Here is a 16,082-nt window from a genome sequence, read left to right as displayed (position 1 = left end):
TCCATTACAGCCCAGTCAAAAGTTTTTGCGTTGCCAGCCCCATAAGCCGCCTGGAAGGGGTGGAGACTTAGGTGCCCCATTGGACAGGTAAAACCAGGTAATTTGAAATCTGTGGCACTGGATTGTAGCTTTTGAATCTAGGTTTGCCATTGTCTGAAAACAGAGGTGGACAAACCATGTGACACATTTGCCCCAGCCAATATAATGAACCAGCTGAGCCTAATTACCACTTAAGCCAGGTTGATGAGGTAATTAGTGAAATCACCTGTATTGGGAGCACAAACAGAAGGAATATCTAAGCAGGTTGTGTATTCAGTCGATCCACTTACACAGACTTCAGTCTCAGGACAGACTGATGGTCAAACTGCTACATTTAGGCAAATTTGCTCTTTTGCAACACAATATCAATTCCTTGCTGCCTTGGACCTCTAGTATCTACTAGTGCTAGTATCAAGCAAGATATTGCAAAGCTGCATGACTGTTATATTTGTTTATTATATGGTGTGACGTCATCGGTCGAATGCTCCATTCATTTCAACGGGGCTCCCCAACGTTCGCACGTCTGTTATTTTTCGATAACGGACGGGTTGGTCTATAACAGACCGCCGTCAATGGCAACAAGACTTTTCACTGCTAAAGCGACTTTTCAACAAGACTCTAATCAGCTGCTGTGATAGACAACACCTGTTGTCCTGGCTACCTAGCTGTTGCCTAGCGGTGTTCCACAACGGCACTGTTTTGTTTTGCGCAGCAACAATCTTTTAACATTAAAAACTATAATAGACTTAACATTAAATAGGCCTAAAGAAATGTCCCCGCCATGTGTGAATCATTTAAGTATATCCATATAATAAGCGGGTTAACTTTCGGCGAGTCGGTCGCTTTGTGGAATAGCAGCACTCCGCTCCGCGTCGGGGTCTAAAGATTCTCTCTGTCGTGCTGCTATTCCACGGTAGCGACCTTCTCGCCGAACGTTAACCCTTACTTATTATATGGTTGTGACGTCATCTGTCGAATGCTCCATTCATTTCAACGGGGCTCCCCAACGTTCGGACGTCTGTTATTTTTCGATAACGGACGGGTTGGTCTATAACAGACCGCTGTCAATGGCAACAAGACTTTTCACTGCTAAAGCGACTTTTCAACAAGACTCTAATCAGCTGCTGTGATAGACAGCACCCGTTGTCCTGGCTACCGCTGTCAATGGCAACAAGACGTTCACTGCTAAAGCCACTGGCTTGTATACAAGTCAGTGGCTAAAGCGAATGTTTCATATCACTCCGCAGGGGGTCCGGTCTTTTGTCACTCTAATCAGCTGCTGTGATAGACAACACCTGTTGTCCTGGCTAGCCTACCTAGCTGTTGCCTAGCGGTGTTCCACAACGGCACTGTTTTGTTTTGCGCAGCAACAATCTTAACATTAAATAGGTCTAAAGAAATGTCCCCGCATGTGTGAATCATTTAAGTATATCCATATAATAAGCGGGTTAACTTTCGGCGAGTCGGTCGCTTTGTGGAATAGCAGCACTTCAGAGAGAACAAGACCCCTCCGCTCCGCGTCGGGGTCTAAAGATTCTCTCTGTCGTGCTGCTATTCCACGGTAGCGACCTTCTCGCCGAACGTTAACCCTTACGTGTTTCACCTGTGGGCCTACAATTCATGGAGGAACATCTGTACTAAAGCTGTGAATGTTCCTTGGAATGCCTAGGCTACAAGGCAGTCAATACAACTGTATTGAAGAGTGCCATTACTCCACAGCACACAAGTGAACACTGCACACTGCAAAATTGCATTTATGCCTCACCCGTGCAAGGGGGCAGCCCTCAGTGGCGCCCCATGGGGAGCAGTGCGGTGGGACGGTACCATGCTCAGGGTACCTCAGTCATGGAGGAGGATGGGGGAGAGCACTGGTTGATTACTCCCCCCACCAACCTGGCGGGTCGGGAGTCGAACCGACCTGGCGGGTCGGGAGTCGATCCGGCAACCTCTGGGATGCAAGTCTGACGCCCTAACCGCTCACCCATGACTGCCCACTTAAGTACAGGTTTTGGGAAGCCACTCTTTCCAACATCACATACAGTTGTATTGTATGTACTCTATTGAACTACTGCAGGGATTTCTTGAAAAAACATAAGTCATTCCAAGGAGCATTCACAGCTTTAGTACAGATGTTCCACCAGGTATTAACAGCTACCTGTACAATCCTAGGCCCACAGGTGAAGCACACTAAAGTCATACAACTTCGCAATCTCTTGCTTGATACTGGCAGTGGGTCAGCTGGTTCATTACGGTATATTGGCTATATTTGGAATATGTGGCACTGGACTTTGGAATCCAGGTTGCCCATCACTATCACCATTGTTTTGTATTTTCATGGGCCTGGTGGACCCAGTAGAATTAATCTAAATTTCAACACATTTTCCACAGAGTGATTTTACTGTGCATAGAATTTTTTTTTATCACACAGCTGAGGCAATATGTTTTTATTGGGTAGCTTTATGCAGCAAAATGTCCATTTCTATTCAGGGCTGGATTGGGCGATAAATAGGGCCCGGGCACTTTCGGATTTAAGGGGGCCCCCTCATTATTATTAGTGCCGGAGAACTGACTCACCGGTGGGCCCCGCACCCTCATGGGCCCCTATTTTCAGTAATGTAAAAAATAAAACAATGGGGGCCCACGAGGGTGTAGAACATTTTTACTATAGGGCCAAGGCCATATCTTTTCATAGGGGGCAACTGATGGTGGTGCTAAGTATTCATGAAAAAGGTAACATTAGTGAATGGGTAGCATGAATTCTGGAAATAAACAACTAAGAATCTTACACAGTGTACATTTAAAAGCAGTGCAAAAACTGATGGTTAGAATGAAACAGAAATTTGAAAGTGTACTTCCATTCTGGAAGGTAACAGAGATTAAGAGCATAAACCAAAACAAACACTGCAATGGCCACAGGTACGTTACCAATGTCGTTGAGGACTCTCTGCCGATCACACGCACACGAAGACAATACGTTTCAGCTGGACCGTCCAGATCAACATCCTGGAAAACAGTAAACAAAACCCATGATTGAAGCCGTAAGCGGTATTTGTGGGCGCAAGTTTGGGGCATTTCTGTCCACCCTAACACACCCAGAGATGGGAAAAGTAGTATAGTAGTATATTTAGTATAGTTTATGAAAGGTATGAGGAGGATGTTGACTTGTGTGCCCTCACACTGCCTGTTTAGGCAATTGAATGTGAGATCAAACTGATGTTCAATTACCTCTCTTCGTTTTTGGTGTGGCTATGACCCCATTCTGGAGTATGTTTCTCAACAGCATCATTGGTAACTACAGTAAAAACTTTGCTTGCATGCAATTTCCCATTGGCAAAATACCAAGTCGCTAACTAACAACGGTGCTTTTGAGAAACAGGGTCATGATCTTTTCACGAGTGTTGGTGAGAAACTTTACACACACAGCTAAGTATACAGTGTGCAAAATTGTTACAATACATTACATTACACTTAGCTGACGCTTTCATGTATTCAAAGCGACTTACATTTATTACTTTTCAGGGTATTGGTTACAGGCCCTGGCGCAATGTGGGGTTAGGTGCCTTGCCTTAGGCACTTTAGCCATGGATGGAGATGTAGTGACAGGTCAGGGGAGATTCAAACCTGCAACCAATAGATTGAAAAACCAACTCTCTAACCACTAGGCCACGGCTGCCCCACCAGCACAATTATTAGTATTTTGAACATATTGGCCCTTTTAGGCACATTGTCAACCAAAAATTGCATGAGAGAGAAAGATATGTCAAACCCCACCCATCCAATGCAAAAGAGTCTGCTCAAAGTTTGGTCTCCTAAGGGGGAGTTGTCTAAGGTGAAAGTATGAGAAAACTATTACCCTACAGCACGATCGTATTCCAGAACTAAAACCTATATTGAGTTTAAGTTTTCTTCTAAGATAACTTCTGCTGCATCAGTAATGCGGCCTTCGCAATGTGCCACAGCAAGTGCAACACTCTCATGGGTAGATAGAGACCTGCAGAGATCTACAAATCAGAGATGACTGGTGTTGGATTGAACGTGAAATTTGGCAAAGGGTTTGTGATGATGTGAGGGTGCTTTAGCAAAGCTGGAATTGGGCAGATTCGTGTTTGCAAAGAACACATAACTGAGGCCAAGATGGCACATCAATGCAAGAAGGTTTGGTGTGTCCTCCAGCAGTGTCCAGAACGTGGATGAGATGCCAGGAGACATGTCAGGTAGCACAGGAGGAGCCCACCAGAGCCCAACAAAATGAGCCTCGCAGGCCACTGATGTGTGCGATCTCCCTATGCCACCTAATAACGAAAAAGACAGATCTAGCTGCCGAGTTGTAACATACCACTTTGTCTGGCTCTTCATTCAGGTAGACCGTCAGCTCCTCAGCATGCACTCCCTCTTCACATCAATGTTGTCAGTCTGCGTATGAGGGCCGGTCAATGTATGCCAGGAAACAAACATGCAGGAAAAACATTTTAACCAACAGGAAGAATAAACGCAGTACAGGTACAACCACATTAAACAAAGGACACATCTCATTTATCTAGTAGCGTAGTGTATCGTTGGTACTGGCAGTGAAGTGGTACAGTACGTCACTGTTTGATATGGCATGGTGCAGCTCTGACACTTTTCCATTAGCCCCAAGTACTCGGTACCATTTCAGCACTCAGCCCTGGTTCCAAACGTACTGAAGTGATGCCAAAATGTGACGTCTGACCTTAAAAAGGTACACTGTGCAGGAAATGGTCAAAAAAGGTACTGCAACTACGCTTCTAATTGAAACTGGGCTGCCTATTGCCACATTTGACCTTTTCATGAAAGCTTACCAAGTAATAAACTAATATTTTCTAGTATGGCCCAAATACAGTCATTTCTGCAGCTAAAAATGACTATTTCTGGAAATTCAAAATGGCGGACCATGGAGAAGATCCCCCTTTTCATGTATGAAAATAGCAATTTTTCCGTCATAATGAATACTTAGAATTTGATGGTGGTGGTAAGTATTCATGAAAAAGGTAACATCAGTGAATGGGTAGCATGAATTCCGGAAATAAACAACTAAAACTCGTACACAGTGTACCTTTAATTCCCCTGATCATTTCATGGGAATCGCAAGCCAGACAGACATGAGAATCAAAAAAAATAATAATAATAATAATAAAACAGAGCAGCAACCACATCAACTGACCTGCAAAAGACTGTTATATCATTGCCCTGGACTGATGTGTGTAAAGCCAGCTGTAGTTAGAACTGAGGTGAAGACAATGAGTTCAAAACTGGCTGAAGGATTGAAATTAGTGGGAGAAATGCAATATGATCCAAGACACCCTACTTCTCCCCATTACATTAGATCTTGAAATTTTAGCATTACTGTGATGCATGGCAGTGTGCATGTTTTACCTGAGTCATGGGCACCAGGATCCTCTGTATCTTCCTTGCATGAGAAGCACCTTTCTTGCTGAAGACCCGGAGCAGTGTTGTTGAAAGACCATCCAGCTCTGAGAAGAAATTCAACAGCAAACCAACTGTCATGATCCTCTTGAACTTGGCACTTAACTTGAAACAGGGCACAAAACACATACCTACAAAATACTTGTAACTTAAGACTTGTGACAAAGGTTACAAAAAGGCCTGATGGTCTTACTAAAATGAGGAAATAAACACACAAAAAAATCAACAAATAACTTACCTCGCACATGTTAAAAAGAGCAAGCCATCTGGATTTAAAAACTGCAATCGTGGGGGCATCACAAATTACTTCATGCCTTCAATGAGCAAAGGTCTTGGTCAGTTGAGCTGAGGACCCAAACGTCTTGAATTTCTGTTGTGACCAGAAAGACAGATAAATCAATATAGGTGAAGGAGACAGCTATGCAGAGAAAAATGTAAAATAATTACAACAGATTTTACACACACACACACACACACACACACACACACACACACACACACACACACACACACACACACACACACACACACACACACACACACACACACACACACACACGAGCTAATAGTCATAGATTAGATACTACACAAGAACTTTCATCACCTTTTTCAGGGGCACCTTGTGAGAGGTAGCTGAGGTGAGGACCCTACAAACATCTTGAATGCTGAGGAATTAATATAGGTGAAAGAGACAGTTATGCAGAGAACAAAAACCCAAATAATAGTAACATATTCTACAAAGAAATTCAGTAAATGATTAATTACAAAAAATAACAAATTAACAGTATTTATATTTGCAACAATATGCATTTCTACCTCACTCAAGGTACAGTATATATTGAATGTAAATGCACTGGAATATCCTAAAGTGATCATTGATACAAAAAACTTGCTATGTCCTTTTTACACAACAAATGTAGAAGATCGAGTTTGAGGGAATGAGGGACAGAAGGGCGTTTGCATGTGTGTTTCACTAGATACTACTGGGATTTACTTTCAACTATTTCAAAGGTCATAGCCAATTAGGCCTACATACATTGGTAAGTGACCCACGACATGAATCAAACCAGCTGTAAACTGCAGCATCTAGTTCTACACACGACGCACCCATTCAAACGCGCAACCATTTACACAAGCACACACAGCCCAGCTCTGACACAGCCCCTTCTGTCATGCAGTCTCACGTCTCGTCTTTTTTCAAACCGAAAAGTTCCACCGGCTAATCAACATTTACTGTGGCCGTACACACACAGTCAGACGGAGCAATACCAAAAATCAGCGGTAACTTTACTTCCCCTGTGTCATCGATGTGTGTAGAGCTACAGATGGTATCTACGACTGTCCTGGATACATTTGAAATCAGACGCACACGGGTCTCGCAACGTCAATGCATAGAACTAATACAACGTTAATGAACCAGCTGTTGTCACCTAGCATAAATTAGCTAGCTGCCCGTTATGGGCTGCCAGGTAGTTTCTTTCGCTATAACTCGCAAAGTAACCGAAAATAATGTCACACATGCAAACATGCATACAGTACAACATGGGTGACAGCTTCCAAACTCCCAACAATAGTTAAAACAAGGAGACTATAGCTATTATCGATAATTAGCCGCTAACCAGTTTGAATTGGTGAGAATTAGCCAGCTAAGCTTACTCTCTTGCTCATAAAACGTAACTTATGCCTTGATGCCAAAACTAAGTACACTAACGAAACGGGTGATATAAATGTGATTCTAGGAAAGTCATGATAAATGCAAACAGCCCTACAGTAGTTTACTTTTTTGACTTACCCGCCTCATAGAGGGTGGAGTTTATCTAGAGAGTTCATAAGCGTGTTTTATGGGAATCGGTCTGTAGGTGTCGCAATTTAGCATTGGTGTGAAAAAGCGGCCATCTTGTTTCAGCCATCCATTCATTTCCTATGCATGGAAGAGTCTCGCAATGCCTTCTCCGAAGAAATCGAAAGATTTAACCTTACGAATGCAGTGTTCTGCAATTAACTGCACGAACTACTACTCAACTACTACTCAACTTACACCATTGTATAATGAAATGAAGTAGGCCTATTTTAATGCAAAGACAAACGACTACCTATACATCCGGTAAGTTTGTGAATTATGTTATAGGCCCTCAATGTTTAACCTAACCCAAAGATGCAGAGTAGACTAGGGCCTACTCATTCTGTATGGGAATGTAGGCCTAAACAGCCAGACAACAGAATAAACAACATATTTACAGTCAGAGACCTTAAAATAAGTGACGCATAAGGGTATACATTTCCTTCAATTACGATATTGGCTAAATGAACTAATCAGAACATTAAACCTAAAGGCCTAACGTTTTTACAGTCCTGAACGACGATCCCGGGGGCATTTTTATTATCTATTCTGCCCTTTCGAAGACGTCGAATGCTTATTTCCTCCACGAAGGAGGTTTTGCTTGGGGTAGGCTACGGTCGTTGGTCTATCTGTCAGCATAACTCAAAACGTTCTGAAGGGTATTTATTAACATTTCTATAGGCTAGTTGGTTAATTCTGGTGGTGGTCTAGATCCAGGATTTTTTTTTTAAATTGCCATTGCCATTGCCATTTAATTTTGACATCACAAAAACAAGGGAAGGATAGACTTGAAAAACAAATAGGATGCCATATAGGGCTATAGGTCCTAATTATTTGTTAAGTAAATCTTCATTAAATCTTCATTGGCTTCCAGGACAACACTCCTAGCAGCCTAGGCCTACAAGTTGTTATCATTAAGATTAGGTTATTAACCTAACTATTAACCGAACTGGTCGGCATAATGGCATAATGTACGCTACCTAGGCCTACTTTAAATCGCACAGGATATCGGCTGACTCGAGATTCACAGCGTCGTTAACTTCGTTCTTTTGATGCGTTTTTTATTTCTGTTTTTTTCCACACACTGCCTGATTAATGCCTAGGCCTATATTGTTTTTTTGCGGTGAAGAAGAACTTAAACCCCTTGCCCTTTTGTCATCCCCCCCCCCCAATCGAAATTTTCACCACAATCCGTCAATAACTTCTTTTTTTTTTTTTTACAATACACTGTAATACACTCGATATAATAACTAGGCCTAGTACTAGCATTGGACAGCAGTGCAGAAAGCCTCCAATGCCTATTCCATTGTGGTTCAGTGTCTGACAATAGGTATATTGGAGCCATACTCTAAAATTAATTTAAAATTCTACAGCTAACCTTACAACAGAAGAATACATGATTTGGTATAAAGCTCAGTCAGTGAAGAGATTCCCGTTGATTCGGAAGTATATTTCTCGGTATTTTACGTGAAAATCAAGTAAATGTCGCCCATTCATCTCTATGTATTTCCAGCGATTTTGAGCGATTTTCACACCAGCCGCCATTTTTTTTTTTGGAACAACTGATTCCCGGAAGCTAACATGGTTATGAACCCTCTAGATAAACTCCACCCTCTATGCCCGCCTTCAGAGTGTCCGCGGATATGTATTCAGTCAAAGAACTCGGCAAGATCGTTGTTTCCGGCTGCCACACACAATCCGCACACTACTGCCACCATCTGTTCTGGCGTTGTAAAAGCCATTGGTCATCTTATCCAAAGGAATTAGGTTGTGACAACATTACTGGATTTGGGAAGTCGTTGGTTATTGGGCATCATGCTAAAGTTACATAACTTCATTATGCCCAATCACAAAACATAATTATTCATGGTAGACGTGACATGTTTCCCTTTGATTAATTTAACATACACAACATATGGCTTTTTTCAGTGTATATATATATATTTTAATCAGTCCTGTCATAAACATATGCCATGATTCCATGAGTTGCAGATAGGCAGTTACGTACATGTCATCTAGTATTTTGGTCATAACTCTGCTGTTAGTTTTGATGTAGCGTTTCAGTCGTTTACCACTTTAATGTGTGTACCGTATATCACAGTGACTGCAACAGGGGGGTGTGTGTCTGGAAAGCGTAGTTGTTAGCAGTTAGCAACGTGGGTAGTTACCAATGGGAAATTGCATTGCAAACAACAGAGTAGCTAACGTAGTCAGCAACTTTGGTTTCGAGAAATGCACCGCAGAGATAAGCCTGCTTCTGCCATGTAGGGTGACTAAAGGGGAAAAGTACTTAGTCTGGCTTTAATGTCGTCATTGTGTAAATTGTTGTTCTCTTCTACAGGCTGTGTCTGTGGCCTTTTTGCTCAGAAGAACCCCAAGATCCAGGTGGAGACCCTGAACTGGCTGACTGGTGCCATTAAAGAGTTTGGATTTACAGGGTGAGAGAGAGAGATAATGCCTCACGTCTTCTTGTGAAAGCATATGATGCTAACTGGGGGCATTGTTTGTTTACATGGAGAATGAACCTTAAAATATCATCCCAGATGATCCCCGACATCTTACATCTGATCACTTGTTTAGACATTTCAAACACAAAGTAAACAAATTGTGCCTGTAAAACAAAGGAGATACGCACTCTGCACTTCTAAATTAACAATCCGGTGCAACCAGAGCAGGACTAAATTATAAGTGCCAAGGAAAAAGAATCAAGTGCCACACAGATTTTTTGTTATTTATAATTTCAGTGCTGTAGGACGCATGTCGAAACGTTAGTCTTACTGCACTGAAAAAATAAATAACAAAAAACAGACATCCGTGTGGCACCAGATTCTTTTTCCTTTGCACTGAACAAACTGTGCCCTCAGTTATTAGGCAAGCTAGGATGACGGGAAGGGCAGCACAAAAGATGCAGTGTCTTCAGGTACCGATAAGTAAAGGGCAGTGTGTACAATACCACACTCCTAGAAAAAGGGGTTCTAATGTAGACCAGACGTGGGCAAACTCAGGCCCGGGGGCCACATGCGGCCCGCTCGGCCATTTCATGCGGCCCTCAGAGCCTTTCCCAGAAAAACAAGTCCGACAGGCGGACAACAGATGCGTCCGTCTATGCCCGTTCTGAACCTTTTTTGCCCAAACGCCCCCTTGGCCTCCTCATAACCTGTCAAGGCAATTTATCAATAAGCCTACCATGTACTGTATAAGCCTGGATTTGAAAAAGTACCATAGGATTTCAACAGTGTTGGGCAATTTACTGAAAAACTGTAATGCATTGCTGATTACATGTTACTGTCTTTTCAAAATAATCCCTTACACTACATTTAGCAATGTGGGGACCTAAGGCGAATTTAGCTTAGGGGGGCCATCGGTCCATCCCATATCACATTTTTTTTAACATAAAATCTCTATTTTTGTTAGGCTATTTTTTTTTTTTAAATCACTTTTTTTTTTTTTTTTTTTTTTTTAAATTACAAACATAAAAAACAGGCAAACATTACAACCCTTTCTGGACAGATTTCAATGAATAGGCTATTTGCAATTTTGCATAGGCCTACATTAAATAAACTAAAATGTGAAATTCTCTTTTCACTTTAATATGAGAGCAGTGATGTCCCCCCCTCACTGAAGTGTTATTTCATGTGTGAGCATGATGCTGTCACCTATTTGAAGTGACGTTGATGTTGGATTTCATGGAATACTTTTAAATGCCGCTTTGGGAAGAAAACAGAGTAGGCGACAGGTGAACTGTATTTCTGTCAAAACAGTGGTTTGCAGGCGTTTGCGTTTTCACGTGGATATTGTCTTCGTGGACCATAACAGACAAACCGTAAGTTCCATAAACTAATCAATGAGACATTGGCTACGTGTACATGATGTTTTTAAGTCCGATTTAATAAATGCGATTTAAATGGATCGGATTAAGAGTTATTTTGCGATGTGTATACATGGCACTTTCACTTAAATGCGATTAAACGTCTGGGGAAAATAAAGCATTGCGATTGGACTGAGGACGCACGTGCTGAGCGAGCCAAATAAGGCACGGGGGCGTGGTTCAATGCCACCGAGATGCAGGTCATCTTCCCCACGAAAATCGTTGCCTCAGGCGGACTGAAATCACAACATTTCCCCCTTTCTCCCTGGATCATTTACAATGCTACATTAGCTACCCTGTTAGCATAGAAAAACGAGTGGTCAAATGGTAATGTGGAGTAACTTTGTTGTGCTTCATTACTTCGTGGGGCACTTTTACATCAATATATGGAAGCCAAAACATTTATAGTCGCTTAGGGACTTTAAATTAAGCAAAACTTTCATGTGAAAATCAACAGGAAGTGCCGCCATGTTTTTCTCACTGGCAAAGAGCACGGTTGGTTTGCACGCATGAGCTCCAGGCCAAAACTGAGCGACTGCCACCTTGTGGACACAAGAGGAAATCACAGGAGGGAATCACAATTCAGAAACGCATCACGGGAGGGAAACTCATCACGGGAGGGCGGACGGACGGACGGAGGGACGGACGGACGGACACCAAAGCCTCTTATAGAGATGCGTGGGACGCATCTAAAAATGCAGACTCGCATGGTCACTCATTCTTCAATGCGCTACCTAAAACAAGGGTCTTGGAAACCTAAGATTACTAAAGTCTACATCTAGATACAATTAGCAGGAATGGCATAACTGACAATGGTGTAATTATGCTGCCGTACACCAATTCTTATTATTGGCACGGGCAAGTTGCCTACGACATCCGGCCCTTTGGTCAACTTTCTAAACCAAATGTGGCCCTTGAGCCAAAATAATTGCCCACCCCTGTTGTAGACTGAGCACTGGAGTGTTGATGATGTCCTGTCAGCTTGCTAGTCAGTGTGGCCACTGTTTTGTTTATTGCTAAGTTCAGAGATTAAACCATTTTCCTATGACTAATTTCAGAGTGCGAAGAGACACGGCAGATGCAGTCCAGACATGTTGGGGGAGCTTGGATCCAACACAAGAGGTACAACAATATGAAGGATTTAAACATGGTTCATTGTTCACATGATTAATTTATTATATGGCACATTATTCACATTGCCTATTTTATGTATGTCATGTTTTTATATTGTAGTGGAACTTGGGGGGAGGATGACCTGATGACCCGAGTTTCCAATAACATGCCATAAATAATGAGCTGCGCCGGCGACAGCCAGATCTTCCACATATCATGGACAGGATGAAGCGTACTCAAGGGCTGAATGGCCAAGCAAACAGGTGAAGTGATGTTCCCCTTTTCTCAGATGCCTGAGCTGTTGAGAAGCTATTTGTAGCCCTGGTAAAAGACAGACATTCTTATCAAACTGACAACTAACCACCCCCTCCTCCAATTGTCCTTGTTTGTGGGTGTGCTTGTTGCATTTTTTCTCTAGATGCATTATGAAATGAGGCTGAGGTTGGAGATATGGAGATAAACATCCACAATGCCCTGACAACATTGGCACCAAATATCATCAGGGCGGCTCTGCTGGGGAGCCACAAGGGACAATTCACCACCTTGATGACTGAGGCCAAAGCAGACGGTATGGGCAGCTCCAGTTGTTGTTGTTTTTTTCTTTTCCAGACTCACACCCTCAATTACCTCAATGGATTTGAAAAACAATGATTATTTTGTCATTTTAGATCATCTGAAGAGTGCTGCGGTCCTCATCGTACCAGAGCAGAAGTTTTGCTACTTGGATGAGGTATGTACTCTGTAATGGTACTTCTGTAATTGTAATGTGCCTCTTCCTTTTGTTATGGCATCCAGATTTCTATCAGGATGTTACTTATACTTATTTTTCATTTATACAGGAGTCATCCAGCCATCTCCAGTAATGGTGTCACACAACGCTGTGAATCCCCTGCTGTGTACTACCCACCGCATCCATCGCGACTGGGGAGATGGACATCCTTCATGCCCTCTAAAGCCTTATTGAAATCTATTTTACTTTTGGTGTGGAATATCCCAAAAAAAAAACGCCACATGTCACATTTTTTTATGATTATTTTTTAAATTCAAAATATGATATGTTTGAACTTTGAACTATCTTCCGAAACGTTTGTTAGCCACTTTGGCTTTCCTTTATTTGTTTATTACTTTTTAATACAGTTTCTCTGAATAGCATTCAACTCCTGTGTGCGACTCCTTCTTCTCCACCTTTTGCTTGAATTTTATAATGCTTGAACTTTAGAGTGTATTTCACATTGAGTCCAATCACACATAGGCCTGCCTGTTAGTCCATACACATTTCTGTGCTCGAATTTTAAAATGCTTGATCTTTAGAATGGATTTCACATATAGTTCAGTCACATATAGGACTAGTAGGCTACATAAGCATGTCTGTATTTAAATATAATTTAATAATTATAATAATAACAATAAAGGTGCCTTTTAGCACCCTTTTTTAAAATAATAAAGAACCTTTTCTTTTAATCGAACCCTCTGAAATGGTTCTATATAGACCCCTTAAAAGGTGCCATATACGTACCAAGCTATAGAACCCAAAAAGGTTCAATTTAGAACCTTTTGTTTTAAGAGTGCACTGCATGTTGGAATAAGGTGTAATTTTAATTTTATGCTCCTGGCTGCGATTTAAAGTTCCACCTTGGCTCCGTCCCCTGTGGCCTCCTCGTCACCCCTGAGTAGTAATGGGGTGACATCATGACTGCATGTAAATTTAATGGCCCGTGACTGGCCGTGACGTTGACTCGTCACCTGTTCACCCTTCTTTTCCTTTATCGGGAGTGGCCTGTGGGATGGAGGGGCAGGGGACAAAGAAGGAGAGGGAAGGTGGTAACCCAGCTGTACTTGGAACATTGATTGTATTTTAGAACTGCCATTCCACAAGCACATTCACCTACATGCATGCACACACGCACTTAGGCCTACGCGCAAACACACATGCGTCGCACACATTCCTACACTTATAGCTTGTTAAGCGACCTTGGGTGTTTTGAAAGGCGATATATAAAACGAAAGTATTATTATTTATTATTATTATTATTATTACTATTATTATTATTGGAAGGTGGTGAGGGTGCTTTGCAGATGGGAAAAGGAAGAAGTTGTGCTGGGAAGGGAGAAGCAGAGAAGACAAACCTGAGTAAAAGCATAACATCCATACCCAACTTGCGATATGTGTGGTGTGTTTTATCTGTTAATTTTATCCAAACTGAGACACAAAACGGGAGTTTTATTATAATGGGTGAATTGGATCAAACTAACCAAAAATGGTACACCCCACATAAAAGATGGACAGTGGTAAATCAGACAGAACATATGAACAACAACACAAAAATTGACATGTGTAGCCTATAAATGTCACAGTCACACCTTTGTCTTACATATTTTGCTTTCCCTTCCTTGCCATTCCCCTCCTGCAGTTCTTGTAATGACTTGTGAGAGGCCTCCGGCCCTGTGTCTCCCTGGCACCGTCATCTTTGGCTCTGTGTGTGCCACACCTGCACACCTCCCAGGAGACCTTACCCAACCTCCATGATGCACTTGGTTGTCGACAAGATTAAAATGGCCACCATCAAACTCAAGGTACCCTTGCTGCTGCTGCCGCTGCTCAAATATCTGTGTGACCAACCACAGGAAAGCTGGCCACAAACAGGCCCCAAAGCATATACAGTTAATCATAGATTGCTCAATGCTCATTCTAAGCTTGTTTTATTCATGGAAATCTGGTAATATCTTAAGAATCCGTAGCCTTTTGAAAATGTTCACTTGTTAAGCTACAAAACAGAGAATTCAGTCCTGAAGGTTTCTCTCGCCCCCAAAAAAGACATCAAAAGACATGCCCTTTAAAGACAAAATGTTAACTTTGCGCATTCCATTCCATTTCATTGCATTGCATTGCAAACTGCATTTTATATAGGTTTACTGTAAAAAGCATGTTCTCAAAATATTTGAATGGCAATAATCTACACATATGATAGGACTTCAGAACATTTCCAAAAACAAAATGCAACAGTCAGAAATGGAGGATGCACCATTTTACAACGGAGCTCTTTGTATGTTTTGGCATGTTTGAACGGAGCCCTTGGCAGTTCAAATTCTTGGATTTAGAGTTCTTTTCTAGTGTGGTCTTTTTTCCCCTCTAAAAACGTTCTTCACATGTTTCTATATAGAAAAAAAGAAAATGGAAGGGAACAAGCAGCAAATTCCTTTTTTCTTCATCCTGTCTTCAGAAGCCCTCATCAGAGGAGGAGAGGTCTCCGCTGAGTGCCCTGGCCTCCATGTCGCCTGTGGGGTGTTGTCCCACTCCCCTCGAGCTGCAGCCACACAGCCACATGCTGAAGGAGGCTCAAGAGCAGAGGACACAGGAGGCCACCGCCTCCTCCACTTCCTCCTCCTCCAGCCTAGCAAGCCTCTGCCCGACCTTAGTGAACAGGAGTCTTCCTCCTCCTCCATCTCCTCTTCCTCCTCCTCCTCCTCCTCCTCTTCCTCCTCCTCCTTCACCTCCTCCAGCCTAGCAAGCCTTAGTGACTTCAATATGAGCCTGACAAAGATCAAGGCCAACATTGTTCGATGCTGCTGCTTTCTGGGTTTTTTTCTGTTTTTCCCTCTTTGTATTTTATTTTGACTGCAGACTTGAATGTCTTTTTTTCTCTTCTGTCCAGACCTGTGTCTCTGTCAGTACATGTTTATGAGGTTTTGCACAATGTCTACTTAAATGGTTCCTGTGCCTGCATACTTTGATCTATCATGAAGTGGCTGGTACCATTTGAAAGTAGAGAATCCAGA

At 42.2% G+C, this 16,082-nt stretch overlaps 2 long non-coding RNA genes across 2 annotated transcripts; one reads left to right on the top strand and one right to left on the bottom strand.

Moving 5' to 3' along the window:
* Window positions 1–2,750: 2,750 nt before the first annotated feature.
* LOC134438384 (uncharacterized) lies at window positions 2,751–6,529 on the bottom strand. The gene is made up of 5 exons (XR_010032563.1): window positions 6,089–6,529; window positions 5,723–5,854; window positions 5,434–5,531; window positions 4,376–4,452; window positions 2,751–3,042 (listed from the first exon to the last, which is right to left on the bottom strand). It is a non-coding gene; the product is annotated as an uncharacterized LOC134438384 (long non-coding RNA).
* A 5,718-nt stretch (window positions 6,530–12,247) lies between these two features.
* LOC134438338 (uncharacterized) lies at window positions 12,248–13,036 on the top strand. Its single transcript, XR_010032556.1, has 4 exons — window positions 12,248–12,314; window positions 12,426–12,568; window positions 12,724–12,873; window positions 12,974–13,036. It is a non-coding gene; the product is annotated as an uncharacterized LOC134438338 (long non-coding RNA).
* Window positions 13,037–16,082: the final 3,046 nt, after the last annotated feature.

This window comes from Engraulis encrasicolus, chromosome 22 (genome assembly GCF_034702125.1).
Source record: "Engraulis encrasicolus isolate BLACKSEA-1 chromosome 22, IST_EnEncr_1.0, whole genome shotgun sequence".
Classification (NCBI taxonomy): Eukaryota; Metazoa; Chordata; class Actinopteri; order Clupeiformes; family Engraulidae; genus Engraulis; species Engraulis encrasicolus.
Note: the sequence above shows the minus strand (reverse complement) of the source record. Positions and strands in the feature narration are given on the sequence as shown.